Raw genomic sequence first — 18238 nt, 5'->3', positions numbered from 1 at the left:
CAATGCATTCAAAACCGTAAAGTCCATAGAGAATGTCCAGAAAATAAAAACAAACACAGAGGCTGTAGCAAGATGTGGGATTGAGATAGCCACAACACACCAGATAGTTTTGCTTTCATCCAGAGTATCTGGACAAAATGTTGTGGATTTCGGGTGAAACTTAACCAAAAATCACCGTGAAAGTGGTTTTGGAGAAAAGCTCATGCTTCCTGTATGGCAAATACAGCCAATGTCATGTTTACAGAAAGAAATATCATGTTTTCTCAGGTTTCTGAAGCTTTCTTCCTAGAAAACTCGAATGTGTGGCGTATTAGACTCCAGGTGGAACCAATTAGCGTTTGCCAGCTGAAAACCAAATCTTACATGCTAAAATGGATTCAAAACCATAAAGTCCATAGAGAATGTCTAGAAAACACAAACAAACACACAGGCTGTAGCAAGATGTGGGATTGAGATAGCCAAAACACACCAGATAGTTTTGTTTTCATCCAGAGTATCTGGACAAAATGTTGTAATATCCTGGTGAAACTTAACCAAAAATCACCGTGAAAGTGGTTTTGGAGAAAAGCTCATGCTACCTGTTCGGCAAATGCAGCCAATGTCATGTTTACAGAAAGAAATATCATGTTTTCTCAGGTTTCTGAAGCTTTCTTCCTAGAAAACTCGAATGTGTGGCGTATTAGACTCCAGGTGGAACCAATTAGCGTTTGCCAGCTGAAAACAAAAACTTACATGCTACAATGCATTCAAAACCGTAAAGTCCATAGAGAATGTCCAGAAAACACAAACAAACACAGAGGCTGTAGCAAGATGTGGGATTGAGATAGCCACGACACACCAGATAGTTTTGTTTTCATCCAGAGTATCTGGACAAAATGTTGTGGATTTCGGGTGAAACTTAACCAAAATTCACGGTGAAAGTGGTTTTGGAGAAAAGCACAATCTTCCTGTCAGCAAATGCATCCAATCTCAGGTTTACAGAAAGAAATATCATGTTTTCTCAGGTTTCTGAAGCTTTTTTCCTAGAAAACTCGAATGTGTGGCGTGTTAGACTCCAGGTGGAACCAATTAGCGTTTGCCAGCTGAAAACAAAAACTTACATGCTAAAATGCATTCAAAACCGTAAAGTCCATAGAGAATGTCCAGAAAACACAAACAAACACAGAGGCTGTAGCAAGATGTGGGATGGAGATAGCCACAACACACCAGATAGTTTTGCTTTCATCCAGAGTATCTGGACAAAATGTTGTGGATTTCGGGTGAAACTTAACCAAAAATCACCGTGAAAGTGGTTTTGGAGAAAAGCTCATGCTACCTGTTCGGCAAATGCATCCAATGTCATGTTTACAGAAAGAAATATCATGTTTTCTCAGGTTTCTGAAGCTTTCTTCCTAGAAAACTCGAATGTGTGGCGTATTAGACTCCAGGTGGAACCAATTAGCGTTTGCCAGCTAAAAACAAAAACTTACATGCTACAATGCTTTCAAAACCGTAAAGTCCATAGAGAATGTCTAGAAAACACAAACAAACACAGAGGCTGTAGCAAGATGTGGGATTGAGATAGCCACAACATACCAGATAGTTTTGCTTTCATCCAGAGTATCTGGACAAATTGTTGTAGTATCTCGGTGAAATTTAACGAAAATCATGGTGAAAGTGGTTTTGGAGAAAAGCGCAATCTTCCTGTTCGGCAAATGCATCCAATGTCATGTTTACAGAAAGAAATATCATGTTTTCTCAGGTTTCTGAAGCTTTCTTCCTAGAAAACTCGAATGTGTGGCGTATTAGACTCCAGGTGGAACCAATTAGCGTTTGCCAACTGAGAACAAAAACTTACATGCTAAAATGCATTCCAAACCGTAAAGTCCATAGAGAATGTCCAGAAAACACAAACAAACACAGAGGCTGTAGCAAGATGTGGGATTGAGATAGCCACAACACACCAGATAGTTTTGTTTTCATCCAGAGTATCTGGACAAAATGTTGTGGATTTCGGGTGAAACTTAACCAAAAATCACGGTGAAAGTGGTTTTGGAGAAAAGCACAATCTTCCTGTTCGGCAAATGCATCCAATGTCAGGTGTACAGAAAGAAATGTCATGTTTTCTGAGGTTTCTGAAGCTTTCTTCCTAGAAAACTCGAATGTGTGGCGAATTAGACTCCAGGTGGAACCAATTAGCGTTTGCCAGCTGAGAACAAAAACTTACATGCTAAAATGCATTCAAAATGGTAAAGTCCATAGAGAATGTCCAGAAAACACAAACAAACACAGAGGCTGTAGCAAGATGTGGGATTGAGATAGCCACAACACACCAGATAGTTTTGTTTTCATCCAGAGTATCTGGACAAAATGTTGTGGATTTCGGGTGAAACAAACAAAAATCACCATGAAAGTGGTTTTGGAGAAAAGCACAATCTTCCTGTTCGGCAAATGCATCCAATGTCAGGTGTACAGAAAGAAATATCATGTTTTCTCAGGTTTCTGAAGCTTTCTTCCTAGAAAACTCGAATGTGTGGCGAATTACACTCCAGGTGGAACCAATTAACGTTTGCCAGCAGAAAAAAAAAACTTACATGCTAAAATGCATTCAAAACCTTAAAGTCCATAGAGAATGTCCAGAAAACGCAAACACAGAGGCTGCAGCAAGATGTGGAATTGAGATAGCCACAACACACCAGATAGTTTTGTTTTCATCCAGAGTATCTGGACAAAATGTTGTAGTATCCCGGTGAAATTTAACCAAAAATCACCGTGAAAGTGGTTTTGGAGAAAAGCACAATCTTCCTGTTCGGCAAATGCATCCAATGTCATGTTTACAGAAAGAAATATCATGTTTTCTCAGGTTTCTGAAGCTTTCTTCCTAGAAAACTTGAATGTGTGGCGTATTAGACTCCAGGTGGAACCAATTAGCGTTTGCCAGCAGAAAACAAAAAGGGTCCTGCTAAAATGCATTCAAAACCGTAAAGTCCATAGAGAATGTCCAGAAAACACAAACAAACACAGAGACTGTAGCAAGATGTGGGATTGAGATAGCCACAACACACCAGATAGTTTTGTTTTCATCCAGAGTATCAGGATAAATTGTTGTGTATTGTGGGTGAAACTTTACCAAAAATCACCGGGAAAGTTGTTTTGGAGAAAAGCTCATGCTTCCTGTTCAGCAAATGCAGCCAATGTCATGTTTACAGAAGGAAATATCATGTTTTCTCAGGTTTCTGAAGCTTTCTTCCTAGAAAACTCGAATGTGTGGCGTATTAGACTCCAGGTGGAACCAATTAGCGTTTGCCAGCTGAAAACAAAAACTTACATGCTAAAATGCATTCAAAACCGTAAAATCCATAGAGATTATCCAGAAAACACAAACAAACACAGAGGCTGTAGCAAGATGTGGGATTGAGATAGCCACAACACACCAGATAGTTTTGCTTTCATCCAGAGTATCTGGACAAAATGTTGTGGATTTCGGGTGAAACTGAACCAAAAATCACCGTGAAAGTGGTTTTGGAGAAAAGCTCATGCTTCCTGTATGGCAAATACAGCCAATGTCATGTTTACAGAAAGAAATATCATGTTTTCTCAGGTTTCTGAAGCTTTCTTCCTAGAAAACTCGAATGTGTGGCGTATTAGACTCCAGGTGGAACCAATTAGCGTTTGCCAGCTGAAAACCAAAACTTACACGCTAAAATGGATTCAAAACCATAAAGTCCATAGAGAATGTCTATAAAACACAAACAAACACACAGGCTGTAGCAAGATGTGGGATTGAGATAGCCAAAACACACCAGATAGTTTTGTTTTCATCCAGAGTATCTGGACAAAATGTTGTAATATCCTGGTGAAACTTAACCAAAAATCACCGTGAAAGTGGTTTTGGAGAAAAGCTCATGCTGCCTGTTCGGCAAATGCAGCCAATGTCATGTTTACAGAAAGAAATATCATGTTTTCTCAGGTTTCTGAAGCTTTCTTCCTAGAAAACTCGAATGTGTGGCGTATTAGACTCCAGGTGGAACCAATTAGCGTTTGCCAGCTGAAAACAAAAACTTACATGCTACAATGCATTCAAAACCGGAAAGTCCATGGAGAATGTTCAGAAAACACAAACAAACACAGAGGCTGTAGCAAGATGTGGGATTGAGATAGCCACGACACACCAGATAGTTTTGTTTTCATCCAGAGTATCTGGACAAAATGTTGTGGATTTCGGGTGAAACTTAACCAAAAATCACGGTGAAAGTGGTTTTGGTGAAAAGCACAATCTTCCTGTCAGCAAATGCATCCAATCTCAGGTTTACAGAAAGAAATATCATGTTTTCTCAGGTTTCTCAAGCTTTCTTCCTAGAAAACTCGAATGTGTGGCGTATTAGACTCCAGGTGGAACCAATTAGCGTTTGCCAGCTGAAAACAAAAACTTACATGCTACAATGCATTCAAAACCGGAAAGTCCATGGAGAATGTCCAGAAAACACAAACAAACACAGAGGCTGTAGCAAGATGTGGGATTGAGATAGCCACGACACACCAGATAGTTTTGTTTTCATCCAGAGTATCTGGACAAAATGTTGTGGATTTCGGGTGAAACTTAACCAAAAATCACGGTGAAAGTGGTTTTGGAGAAAAGCACAATCTTCCTGTCAGCAAATGCATCCAATCTCAGGTTTACAGAAAGAAATATCATGTTTTCTCAGGTTTCTGAAGCTTTCTTCCTAGAAAACTCGAATGTGTGGCGTATTAGACTCCAGGTGGAACCAATTAGCGTTTGCCAGCTGAAAACCAAAACTTACACGCTAAAATGGATTCAAAACCATAAAGTCCATAGAGAATGTCTATAAAACACAAACAAACACACAGGCTGTAGCAAGATGTGGGATTGAGATAGCCAAAACACACCAGATAGTTTTGTTTTCATCCAGAGTATCTGGACAAAATGTTGTAATATCCGGGTGAAACTTATCCAAAAATCACCGTGAAAGTGGTTTTGGAGAAAAGCTCATGCTGCCTGTTCGGCAAATGCAGCCAATGTCATGTTTACAGAAAGAAATATCATGTTTTCTCAGGTTTCTCAAGCTTTCTTCCTAGAAAACTCGAATGTGTGGCGTATTAGACTCCAGGTGGAACCAATTAGCGTTTGCCAGCTGAAAACAAAAACTTACATGCTACAATGCATTCAAAACCGGAAAGTCCATGGAGAATGTTCAGAAAACACAAACAAACACAGAGGCTGTAGCAAGATGTGGGATTGAGATAGCCACGACACACCAGATAGTTTTGTTTTCATCGAGAGTATCTGGACAAAATGTTGTGGATTTCGGGTGAAACTTAACCAAAAATCACGGTGAAAGTGGTTTTGGAGAAAAGCACAATCTTCCTGTCAGCAAATGCATCCAATCTCAGGTTTACAGAAAGAAATATCATGTTTTCTCAGGTTTCTCAAGCTTTCTTCCTAGAAAACTCGAATGTGTGGCGTATTAGACTCCAGGTGGAACCAATTAGCGTTTGCCAGCTGAAAACAAAAACTTACATGCTACAATGCATTCAAAACCGGAAAGTCCATGGAGAATGTCCAGAAAACACAAACAAACACAGAGGCTGTAGCAAGATGTGGGATTGAGATAGCCACGACACACCAGATAGTTTTGTTTTCATCCAGAGTATCTGGACAAAATGTTGTGGATTTCGGGTGAAACTTAACCAAAAATCACGGTGAAAGTGGTTTTGGAGAAAAGCACAATCTTCCTGTCAGCAAATTCATCCAATCTCAGGTTTACAGAAAGAAATATCATGTTTTCTCAGGTTTCTGAAGCTTTCTTCCTAGAAAACTCGAATGTGTGGCATATTAGACTCCAGGTGGAACCAATTAGCGTTTGCCAGCTGAAAACAAAAACTTACATGCTAAAATGCATTCAAAACCGTAAAGTCCATAGAGAATGTCCAGAAAACACAAACAAACACAGAGGCTGTAGCAAGATGTGGGATTGAGAAAGCCACAAAACAACAGATAGTTTTGCTTTCATCCAGAGTATCTGGACAAAATGTTGTGGATTTCGGGTGAAACAACCAAAAATCACCGTGAAAGTGGTTTTGGAGAAAAGCTCATGCTTCCTGCTAGGCAAATGCAGCCAATGTCATGTTTACAGAAAGAAATATCATGTTTTCTCAGGTTTCTGAAGCTTTCTTCCTAGAAAACTCGAATGTGTGGCGTATTAGACTCCAGGTGGAACCAATTAGCGTTTGCCAGCTGAAAACAAAAACTTACATGCTACAATGCATTCAAAACCGTAAAGTCCATAGAGAATGTCCAGAAAATAAAAACAAACACAGAGGCTGTAGCAAGATCTGGGATTGAGATAGCCACAACACACCAGATAGTTTTGTTTTCATCCAGAGTATCTGGACAAAATGTTGTGGATTTCGGGTGAAACTTAACCAAAAATCACCGTGAAAGTGGTTTTGGAGAAAAGCTCATGCTTCCTGTATGGCAAATACAGCCAATGTCATGTTTACAGAAAGAAATATCATGTTTTCTCAGGTTTCTGAAGCTTTCTTCCTAGAAAACTCGAATGTGTGGCGTATTAGACTCCAGGTGGAACCAATTAGCGTTTGCCAGCTGAAAACCAAAACTTACATGCTAAAATGGATTCAAAACCATAAAGTCCATAGAGAATGTCTAGAAAACACAAACAAACACACAGGCTGTAGCAAGATGTGGGATTGAGATAGCCACAACACACCAGATAGTTTTGTTTTCATCCAGAGTATCTGGACAAAATGTTGTAATATCCTGGTGAAACTTAACCAAAAATCACCGTGAAAGTGGTTTTGGAGAAAAGCTCACGCTGCCTGTTCGGCAAATGCAGCCAATGTCATGTTTACAGAAAGAAATATCATGTTTTCTCAGGTTTCTGAAGCTTTCTTCCTAGAAAACTCGAATGTGTGGCGTATTAGACTCCAGGTGGAACCAATTAGCGTTTGCCAGCTGAAAACAAAAACTTACATGCTACAATGCATTCAAAACCGGAAAGTCCATGGAGAATGTCCAGAAAACACAAACAAACACAGAGGCTGTAGCAAGATGTGGGATTGAGATAGCCACGACACACCAGATAGTTTTGTTTTCATCCAGAGTATCTGGACAAAATGTTGTGGATTTCGGGTGAAACTTAACCAAAAATCACGGTGAAAGTGGTTTTGGAGAAAAGCACAATCTTCCTGTCAGCAAATGCATCCAATCTCAGGTTTACAGAAAGAAATATCATGTTTTCTCAGGTTTCTCAAGCTTTCTTCCTAGAAAACTCGAATGTGTGGCGTATTAGACTCCAGGTGGAACCAATTAGCGTTTGCCAGCTGAAAACAAAAACTTACATGCTAAAATGCATTCAAAACCGTAAAGTCCATAGAGAATGTCCAGAAAACACAAACAAACACAGAGGCTGTAGCAAGATGTGGGATGGAGATAGCCACAACACACCAGATAGTTTTGCTTTCATCCAGAGTATCTGGACAAAATGTTGTGGATTTCGGTCGAAACTTAACCAAAAATCACCGTGAAAGTGGTTTTGGAGAAAAGCTCATGCTACCTGTTCGGCAAATGCAGCCAATGTCATGTTTACAAATACAAATATCATGTTTTCTCAGGTTTCTGAAGCTTTCTTCCTAGAAAACTCGAATGTGTGGCGTATTAGACTCCAGGTGGAACCAATTAGCGTTTGCCAGCTAAAAACAAAAACTTACATGCTACAATGCTTTCAAAACCGTAAAGTCCATAGAAAATGTCTAGAAAACACAAACAAACACAGAGGCTGTAGCAAGATGTGGGATTGAGATAGCCACAACATACCAGATAGTTTTGCTTTCATCCAGAGTATCTGGACAAATTGTTGTAGTATCTCGGTGAAATTTAACGAAAATCATGGTGAAAGTGGTTTTGGAGAAAAGCGCAATCTTCCTGTTCGGCAAATGCATCCAATGTCATGTTTACAGAAAGAAATATCATGTTTTCTCAGGTTTCTCAAGCTTTCTTCCTAGAAAACTCGAATGTGTGGCGTATTAGACTCCAGGTGGAACCAATTAGCGTTTGCCAGCTGAAAACAAAAACTTACATGCTACAATGCATTCAAAACCGTAAAGTCCATAGAGAATGTCCAGAAAACACAAACAAACAGAGAGGCTGTAGCAAGATGTGGGATTGAGATAGCCACAACACACCAGATAGTTTTGTTTTCATCCAGAGTATCTGGACAAAATGTTGTGGATTTCGGGTGAAACTTAACCAAAAATCACGGTGAAAGTGGTTTCGGAGAAAAGCACAATCTTCCTGTTCGGCAAATGCATCCAATGTCATGTTTACAAATACAAATATCATGTTTTCTTAGGTTTCTGAAGCTTTCTTCCTAGAAAACTCGAATGTGTGGCGTATTAGACTCCAGGTTGAACCAATTAGCGTTTGCCAGCTGAAAACAAAAACTTACATGCTACAATGCATTCAAAACCGTAAAGTCCATAGAGAATGTCCAGAAAACACAAACAAACACAGAGGCGGTAGCAAGATGGGGGATGGAAATAGCCACAACACACCAGATAGTTTTGCTTTCATCCAGAGTATCTGGACAAAATGTTGTGGATTTCGGGTGAAATTTAACCAAAAATCACCGTGAAAGGGGTTTTGGAGAAAAGCACAATCTTCCTGTTCAGCAAATGCATGCAATGTCATGTTTACAAATACAGATATCATGTTTTCTCAGGTTTCTGAAGCTTTCTTCCTAGAAAACTCGAATGTGTGGCGTATTAGACTCCAGGTGGAACCAGTTAGCGTCTGCCAGCTGAAAACAAAAAGGGTCCTGCTACAATGCATTCGAAACCGTAAAGTCCATAGAGAATGTCCAGAAAACACAAACAAACACAGAGGCTGTAGCAAGATGTGGGATTGAGATAGCCACAACACACCAGATAGTTTTGCTTTCATCCAGAGTATCTGCACAAAATGTTGTAGTATCCCTGTGATATTTAACCAAAAATCACCGTGAAAGTGGTTTTGGAGAAAAGCACAATCTTCCTGTTCGGCAAATGCATCCAATGTCATGTTTACAGAAAGAAATATCATGTTTTCTCAGGTTTCTGAAGCTTTCTTCCTAGAAAACTCGAATGTGTGGCGTATTAGACTCCAGGTGGAACCAATTAGCGTTTGCCAGCTGAAAACAAAAACTTACATGCTAAAATGCATTCAAAACCGTAAAGTCCATAGAGAAGGTCCAGAAAACACAAACAAACACAGAGGTTGTAGCAAGATGGGGGATTGAGATAGCCACAACACACCAGATAGTTTTGTTTTCATCCAGAGTATCTGGACAAAATGTTGTGGATTTCGGGTGAAACTTAACCAAAAATCACCGTGAAAGTGGTTTTGGAGAAAAGCTCATGCTTCCTGTTCGGCAAATGCAGCCAATGTCATGTTTACAGAAGGAAATATCATGTTTTCTCAGGTTTCTGAAGTTTTCTTCCTAGAAAACTCGAATGTGTGGCGTATTAGACTCCAGGTGGAACCAATTAGTGTTTGCCAGCTGAAAACAAAAAGGGTCCTGCTAAAATGCATTCAAAACCGTAAAGTCCATAGAGAATGTCTAGAAAACACAAACAAACACAGAGGCTGTAGCAAGATGTGGGATTGAGATAGCCACAACACACCAGATAGTTTTGCTTTCATCCAGAGTATCTGGACAAAATGTTGTGGATTTTGGGTGAAATTTAAAAAAAAATCACCGTGAAAGTGGTTTTGGAGAAAAGCTCATGCTTCCTGTTTGGCAAATGCATCCAATGTCATGTTTATAGAAGGAAATATCATGTTTTCTCAGGTTTCTGAAGCTTTCTTCCTAGAAAACTCGAATGTGTGGCATATTAGACTCCAGGTGGAACCAATTAGCGTTTGCCAGCTGAAAACAAAAACTTACATGCTAAAATGCATTCAAAACCGTAAAGTCCATAGAGAATGTCCAGAAAACACAAACAAACACAGAGGCTGTAGCAAGATGTGGGATTCAGATAGCCACAACACACCAGAGAGTTTTGCTTTCATCCAGAGTATCTGGACAAAATGTTGTAGTATCCTGGTGAAATTTAACCAAAAATCACCGTGAAAGTGGTTTTGGAGAAAAGCTCATGCTTTCTGTACGGCAAATTCATCCAATGTCATGTTTACAAATACAAATATCATGTTTTCTCAGGTTTCTGAAGCTTTCTTCCTAGAAAACTCGAATGTGTGGCGTATTAGACTCCAGGTGGAACCAATTAGCGTTTGCCAGCAGAAAACAAAAAGGGTCCTGCTAAAATGCATTCAAAACCGTAAAGTCCATAGAGAATGTCCAGAAAACACAAACACACACAGAGGTTGTAGCAACATCTGGGATTGAGATAGCCACAACACACCAGATAGTTTTGCTTTGATCCAGATATCTGGACAAAATGTTGTGGATTTCGGGTGAAACTTTACCAAATATCACCGTGAAAGTGGTTTTGGAGAAAAGCTCATGCTTCCTGTTCGGCAAATGCAGCCAAGGTCATGTTTACAGAAGGAAATATCATGTTTTCTCAGGTTTCTGAAGCTTTCTTCCTAGAAAACTCGAATGTGTGGCGAATTACACTCCAGGTGGAACCAATTAGCGTTTGCCAGCAGAAAACAAAAACTTACATGCTAAAATGCATTCAAAACCGTAAAGTCCATAGAGAATGTCCAGAAAACACAAACAAACACAGAGGCTGTAGCAAGATGGGGGATTGAGATAGCCACAACACACCAGATAGTTTTGCTTTCATCCAGAGTATCTGCACAAAATGTTGTGGATTTCGGGTGAAACTTTACCAAATATCACCGTGAAAGTGGTTTTGGAGAAAAGCTCATGCTTCCTGTTCGGCAAATGCATCCAATGTCATGTTTACAGAAAGAAATATCATGTTTTCTCAGGTTTCTGAAGCTTTCTTCCTAGAAAACTCGAATGTGTGGCGAATTACACTCCAGGTGGAACCAATTAGCGTTTGCCAGCTGAAAACAAAAAGGGTCCTGCTACAATGCATTCAAAACCGTAAAGTCCATAGAGAATGTCCAGAAAACACAAACAAACACAGAGGCTGTAGCAAGATGTGGGATTGAGATAGCCACAACACACCAGATAGTTTTGCTTTCATCCAGAGTATCTGGACAAAATGTTGTAGTATCCTGGTGAAATTTAACCAAAAATCACCGTGAAAGTGGTTTTGGAGAAAAGCTCATGCTTCCTGCTCGGCAAATGCATCCAATGTCATATTTACAAATACAAATATCATGTTTTCTCAGGTTTCTGAAGCTTTCTTCCTAGAATACTCGAATGTGTGTCGTATTAGACTCCAGGTGGAACCAATTATCGTTTGCCAGCTGAAAACAAAAACTTACATGCTAAAATGCATTCAAAACCATAAAGTCCATAGAGAATGTCCAGAAAACACAAACAAACACAGAGGCTGTAGCAAGATGTGGGATTGAGATAGCCACAACACACCAGATAGTTTTGCTTTCATCCAGAGTATCTGGACAAAATGTTGTGGATTTCGGGTGAAACTTAACCAAAAATCACCGTGAAAGTGGTTTTGGTGAAAAGCACAATCTTCCTGTCAGCAAATGCATCCAATCTCAGGTTTACAGAAAGAAATATCATGTTTTCTCAGGTTTCTCAAGCTTTCTTCCTAGAAAACTCGAATGTGTGGCGTATTAGACTCCAGGTGGAACCAATTAGCGTTTGCCAGCTGAAAACAAAAACTTACATGCTACAATGCATTCAAAACCGGAAAGTCCATGGAGAATGTCCAGAAAACACAAACAAACACAGAGGCTGTAGCAAGATGTGGGATTGAGATAGCCACGACACACCAGATAGTTTTGTTTTCATCCAGAGTATCTGGACAAAATGTTGTGGATTTCGGGTGAAACTTAACCAAAAATCACGGTGAAAGTGGTTTTGGAGAAAAGCACAATCTTCCTGTCAGCAAATGCATCCAATCTCAGGTTTACAGAAAGAAATATCATGTTTTCTCAGGTTTCTGAAGCTTTCTTCCTAGAAAACTCGAATGTGTGGCGTATTAGACTCCAGGTGGAACCAATTAGCGTTTGCCAGCTGAAAACCAAAACTTACACGCTAAAATGGATTCAAAACCATAAAGTCCATAGAGAATGTCTATAAAACACAAACAAACACACAGGCTGTAGCAAGATGTGGGATTGAGATAGCCAAAACACACCAGATAGTTTTGTTTTCATCCAGAGTATCTGGACAAAATGTTGTAATATCCGGGTGAAACTTAACCAAAATCACCGTGAAAGTGGTTTTGGAGAAAAGCTCATGCTGCCTGTTCGGCAAATGCAGCCAATGTCATGTTTACAGAAAGAAATATCATGTTTTCTCAGGTTTCTGAAGCTTTCTTCCTAGAAAACTCGAATGTGTGGCGTATTAGACTCCAGGTGGAACCAATTAGCGTTTGCCAGCTGAAAACAAAAACTTACATGCTACAATGCATTCAAAACCGGAAAGTCCATGGAGAATGTTCAGAAAACACAAACAAACACAGAGGCTGTAGCAAGATGTGGGATTGAGATAGCCACGACACACCAGATAGTTTTGTTTTCATCGAGAGTATCTGGACAAAATGTTGTGGATTTCGGGTGAAACTTAACCAAAAATCACGGTGAAAGTGGTTTTGGAGAAAAGCACAATCTTCCTGTCAGCAAATGCATCCAATCTCAGGTTTACAGAAAGAAATATCATGTTTTCTCAGGTTTCTCAAGCTTTCTTCCTAGAAAACTCGAATGTGTGGCGTATTAGACTCCAGGTGGAACCAATTAGCGTTTGCCAGCTGAAAACAAAAACTTACATGCTACAATGCATTCAAAACCGGAAAGTCCATGGAGAATGTCCAGAAAACACAAACAAACACAGAGGCTGTAGCAAGATGTGGGATTGAGATAGCCACGACACACCAGATAGTTTTGTTTTCATCCAGAGTATCTGGACAAAATGTTGTGGATTTCGGGTGAAACTTAACCAAAAATCACGGTGAAAGTGGTTTTGGAGAAAAGCACAATCTTCCTGTCAGCAAATTCATCCAATCTCAGGTTTACAGAAAGAAATATCATGTTTTCTCAGGTTTCTGAAGCTTTCTTCCTAGAAAACTCGAATGTGTGGCGTATTAGACTCCAGGTGGAACCAATTAGCGTTTGCCAGCTGAAAACAAAAACTTACATGCTAAAATGCATTCAAAACCGTAAAGTCCATAGAGAATGTCCAGAAAACACAAACAAACACAGAGGCTGTAGCAAGATGTGGGATTGAGAAAGCCACAAAACAACAGATAGTTTTGCTTTCATCCAGAGTATCTGGACAAAATGTTGTGGATTTCGGGTGAAACAACCAAAAATCACCGTGAAAGTGGTTTTGGAGAAAAGCTCATGCTTCCTGCTAGGCAAATGCAGCCAATGTCATGTTTACAGAAAGAAATATCATGTTTTCTCAGGTTTCTGAAGCTTTCTTCCTAGAAAACTCGAATGTGTGGCGTATTAGACTCCAGGTGGAACCAATTAGCGTTTGCCAGCTGAAAACAAAAACTTACATGCTACAATGCATTCAAAACCGTAAAGTCCATAGAGAATGTCCAGAAAATAAAAACAAACACAGAGGCTGTAGCAAGATCTGGGATTGAGATAGCCACAACACACCAGATAGTTTTGTTTTCATCCAGAGTATCTGGACAAAATGTTGTGGATTTCGGGTGAAACTTAACCAAAAATCACCGTGAAAGTGGTTTTGGAGAAAAGCTCATGCTTCCTGTATGGCAAATACAGCCAATGTCATGTTTACAGAAAGAAATATCATGTTTTCTCAGGTTTCTGAAGCTTTCTTCCTAGAAAACTCGAATGTGTGGCGTATTAGACTCCAGGTGGAACCAATTAGCGTTTGCCAGCTGAAAACCAAAACTTACATGCTAAAATGGATTCAAAACCATAAAGTCCATAGAGAATGTCTAGAAAACACAAACAAACACACAGGCTGTAGCAAGATGTGGGATTGAGATAGCCACAACACACCAGATAGTTTTGTTTTCATCCAGAGTATCTGGACAAAATGTTGTAATATCCTGGTGAAACTTAACCAAAAATCACCGTGAAAGTGGTTTTGGAGAAAAGCTCACGCTGCCTGTTCGGCAAATGCAGCCAATGTCATGTTTACAGAAAGAAATATCATGTTTTCTCAGGTTTCTGAAGCTTTCTTCCTAGAAAACTCGAATGTGTGGCGTATTAGACTCCAGGTGGAACCAATTAGCGTTTGCCAGCTGAAAACAAAAACTTACATGCTACAATGCATTCAAAACCGGAAAGTCCATGGAGAATGTCCAGAAAACACAAACAAACACAGAGGCTGTAGCAAGATGTGGGATTGAGATAGCCACAACATACCAGATAGTTTTGCTTTCATCCAGAGTATCTGGACAAATTGTTGTAGTATCTCGGTGAAATTTAACGAAAATCATGGTGAAAGTGGTTTTGGAGAAAAGCGCAATCTTCCTGTTCGGCAAATGCATCCAATGTCATGTTTACAGAAAGAAATATCATGTTTTCTCAGGTTTCTCAAGCTTTCTTCCTAGAAAACTCGAATGTGTGGCGTATTAGACTCCAGGTGGAACCAATTAGCGTTTGCCAGCTGAAAACAAAAACTTACATGCTACAATGCATTCAAAACCGTAAAGTCCATAGAGAATGTCCAGAAAACACAAACAAACAGAGAGGCTGTAGCAAGATGTGGGATTGAGATAGCCACAACACACCAGATAGTTTTGTTTTCATCCAGAGTATCTGGACAAAATGTTGTGGATTTCGGGTGAAACTTAACCAAAAATCACGGTGAAAGTGGTTTCGGAGAAAAGCACAATCTTCCTGTTCGGCAAATGCATCCAATGTCATGTTTACAAATACAAATATCATGTTTTCTTAGGTTTCTGAAGCTTTCTTCCTAGAAAACTCGAATGTGTGGCGTATTAGACTCCAGGTTGAACCAATTAGCGTTTGCCAGCTGAAAACAAAAACTTACATGCTACAATGCATTCAAAACCGTAAAGTCCATAGAGAATGTCCAGAAAACACAAACAAACACAGAGGCGGTAGCAAGATGGGGGATGGAGATAGCCACAACACACCAGATAGTTTTGCTTTCATCCAGAGTATCTGGACAAAATGTTGTGGATTTCGGGTGAAATTTAACCAAAAATCACCGTGAAAGGGGTTTTGGAGAAAAGCACAATCTTCCTGTTCAGCAAATGCATGCAATGTCATGTTTACAAATACAGATATCATGTTTTCTCAGGTTTCTGAAGCTTTCTTCCTAGAAAACTCGAATGTGTGGCGTATTAGACTCCAGGTGGAACCAGTTAGCGTCTGCCAGCTGAAAACAAAAAGGGTCCTGCTACAATGCATTCGAAACCGTAAAGTCCATAGAGAATGTCCAGAAAACACAAACAAACACAGAGGCTGTAGCAAGATGTGGGATTGAGATAGCCACAACACACCAGATAGTTTTGCTTTCATCCAGAGTATCTGCACAAAATGTTGTAGTATCCCTGTGATATTTAACCAAAAATCACCGTGAAAGTGGTTTTGGAGAAAAGCACAATCTTCCTGTTCGGCAAATGCATCCAATGTCATGTTTACAGAAAGAAATATCATGTTTTCTCAGGTTTCTGAAGCTTTCTTCCTAGAAAACTCGAATGTGTGGCGTATTAGACTCCAGGTGGAACCAATTAGCGTTTGCCAGCTGAAAACAAAAACTTACATGCTAAAATGCATTCAAAACCGTAAAGTCCATAGAGAAGGTCCAGAAAACACAAACAAACACAGAGGTTGTAGCAAGATGGGGGATTGAGATAGCCACAACACACCAGATAGTTTTGTTTTCATCCAGAGTATCTGGACAAAATGTTGTGGATTTCGGGTGAAACTTAACCAAAAATCACCGTGAAAGTGGTTTTGGAGAAAAGCTCATGCTTCCTGTTCGGCAAATGCAGCCAATGTCATGTTTACAGAAGGAAATATCATGTTTTCTCAGGTTTCTGAAGTTTTCTTCCTAGAAAACTCGAATGTGTGGCGTATTAGACTCCAGGTGGAACCAATTAGTGTTTGCCAGCTGAAAACAAAAAGGGTCCTGCTAAAATGCATTCAAAACCGTAAAGTCCATAGAGAATGTCTAGAAAACACAAACAAACACAGAGGCTGTAGCAAGATGTGGGATTGAGATAGCCACAACACACCAGATAGTTTTGCTTTCATCCAGAGTATCTGGACAAAATGTTGTGGATTTTGGGTGAAATTTAAAAAAAAATCACCGTGAAAGTGGTTTTGGAGAAAAGCTCATGCTTCCTGTTTGGCAAATGCATCCAATGTCATGTTTATAGAAGGAAATATCATGTTTTCTCAGGTTTCTGAAGCTTTCTTCCTAGAAAACTCGAATGTGTGGCATATTAGACTCCAGGTGGAACCAATTAGCGTTTGCCAGCTGAAAACAAAAACTTACATGCTAAAATGCATTCAAAACCGTAAAGTCCATAGAGAATGTCCAGAAAACACAAACAAACACAGAGGCTGTAGCAAGATGTGGGATTCAGATAGCCACAACACACCAGAGAGTTTTGCTTTCATCCAGAGTATCTGGACAAAATGTTGTAGTATCCTGGTGAAATTTAACCAAAAATCACCGTGAAAGTGGTTTTGGAGAAAAGCTCATGCTTTCTGTACGGCAAATTCATCCAATGTCATGTTTACAAATACAAATATCATGTTTTCTCAGGTTTCTGAAGCTTTCTTCCTAGAAAACTCGAATGTGTGGCGTATTAGACTCCAGGTGGAACCAATTAGCGTTTGCCAGCAGAAAACAAAAAGGGTCCTGCTAAAATGCATTCAAAACCGTAAAGTCCATAGAGAATGTCCAGAAAACACAAACACACACAGAGGCTGTAGCAACATCTGGGATTGAGATAGCCACAACACACCAGATAGTTTTGCTTTGATCCAGATATCTGGACAAAATGTTGTGGATTTCGGGTGAAACTTTACCAAATATCACCGTGAAAGTGGTTTTGGAGAAAAGCTCATGCTTCCTGTTCGGCAAATGCAGCCAAGGTCATGTTTACAGAAGGAAATATCATGTTTTCTCAGGTTTCTGAAGCTTTCTTCCTAGAAAACTCGAATGTGTGGCGAATTACACTCCAGGTGGAACCAATTAGCGTTTGCCAGCAGAAAACAAAAACTTACATGCTAAAATGCATTCAAAACCGTAAAGTCCATAGAGAATGTCCAGAAAACACAAACAAACACAGAGGCTGTAGCAAGATGGGGGATTGAGATAGCCACAACACACCAGATAGTTTTGCTTTCATCCAGAGTATCTGCACAAAATGTTGTGGATTTCGGGTGAAACTTTACCAAATATCACCGTGAAAGTGGTTTTGGAGAAAAGCTCATGCTTCCTGTTCGGCAAATGCATCCAATGTCATGTTTACAGAAAGAAATATCATGTTTTCTCAGGTTTCTGAAGCTTTCTTCCTAGAAAACTCGAATGTGTGGCGAATTACACTCCAGGTGGAACCAATTAGCGTTTGCCAGCTGAAAACAAAAAGGGTCCTGCTACAATGCATTCAAAACCGTAAAGTCCATAGAGAATGTCCAGAAAACACAAACAAACACAGAGGCTGTAGCAAGATGTGGGATTGAGATAGCCACAACACACCAGATAGTTTTGCTTTCATCCAGAGTATCTGGACAAAATGTTGTAGTATCCTGGTGAAATTTAACCAAAAATCACCGTGAAAGTGGTTTTGGAGAAAAGCTCATGCTTCCTGCTCGGCAAATGCATCCAATGTCATATTTACAAATACAAATATCATGTTTTCTCAGGTTTCTGAAGCTTTCTTCCTAGAATACTCGAATGTGTGTCGTATTAGACTCCAGGTGGAACCAATTATCGTTTGCCAGCTGAAAACAAAAACTTACATGCTAAAATGCATTCAAAACCATAAAGTCCATAGAGAATGTCCAGAAAACACAAACAAACACAGAGGCTGTAGCAAGATGTGGGATTGAGATAGCCACAACACACCAGATAGTTTTGCTTTCATCCAGAGTATCTGGACAAAATGTTGTGGATTTCGGGTGAAACTTAACCAAAAATCACCGTGAAAG

Source organism: Oryctolagus cuniculus, chromosome 21 (genome assembly GCF_051225735.1).
Source record: "Oryctolagus cuniculus isolate XC-2025 breed Fujian yellow rabbit chromosome 21, ASM5122573v1, whole genome shotgun sequence".
Lineage (NCBI taxonomy): Eukaryota > Metazoa > Chordata > Mammalia > Lagomorpha > Leporidae > Oryctolagus > Oryctolagus cuniculus.
Note: the sequence above shows the minus strand (reverse complement) of the source record.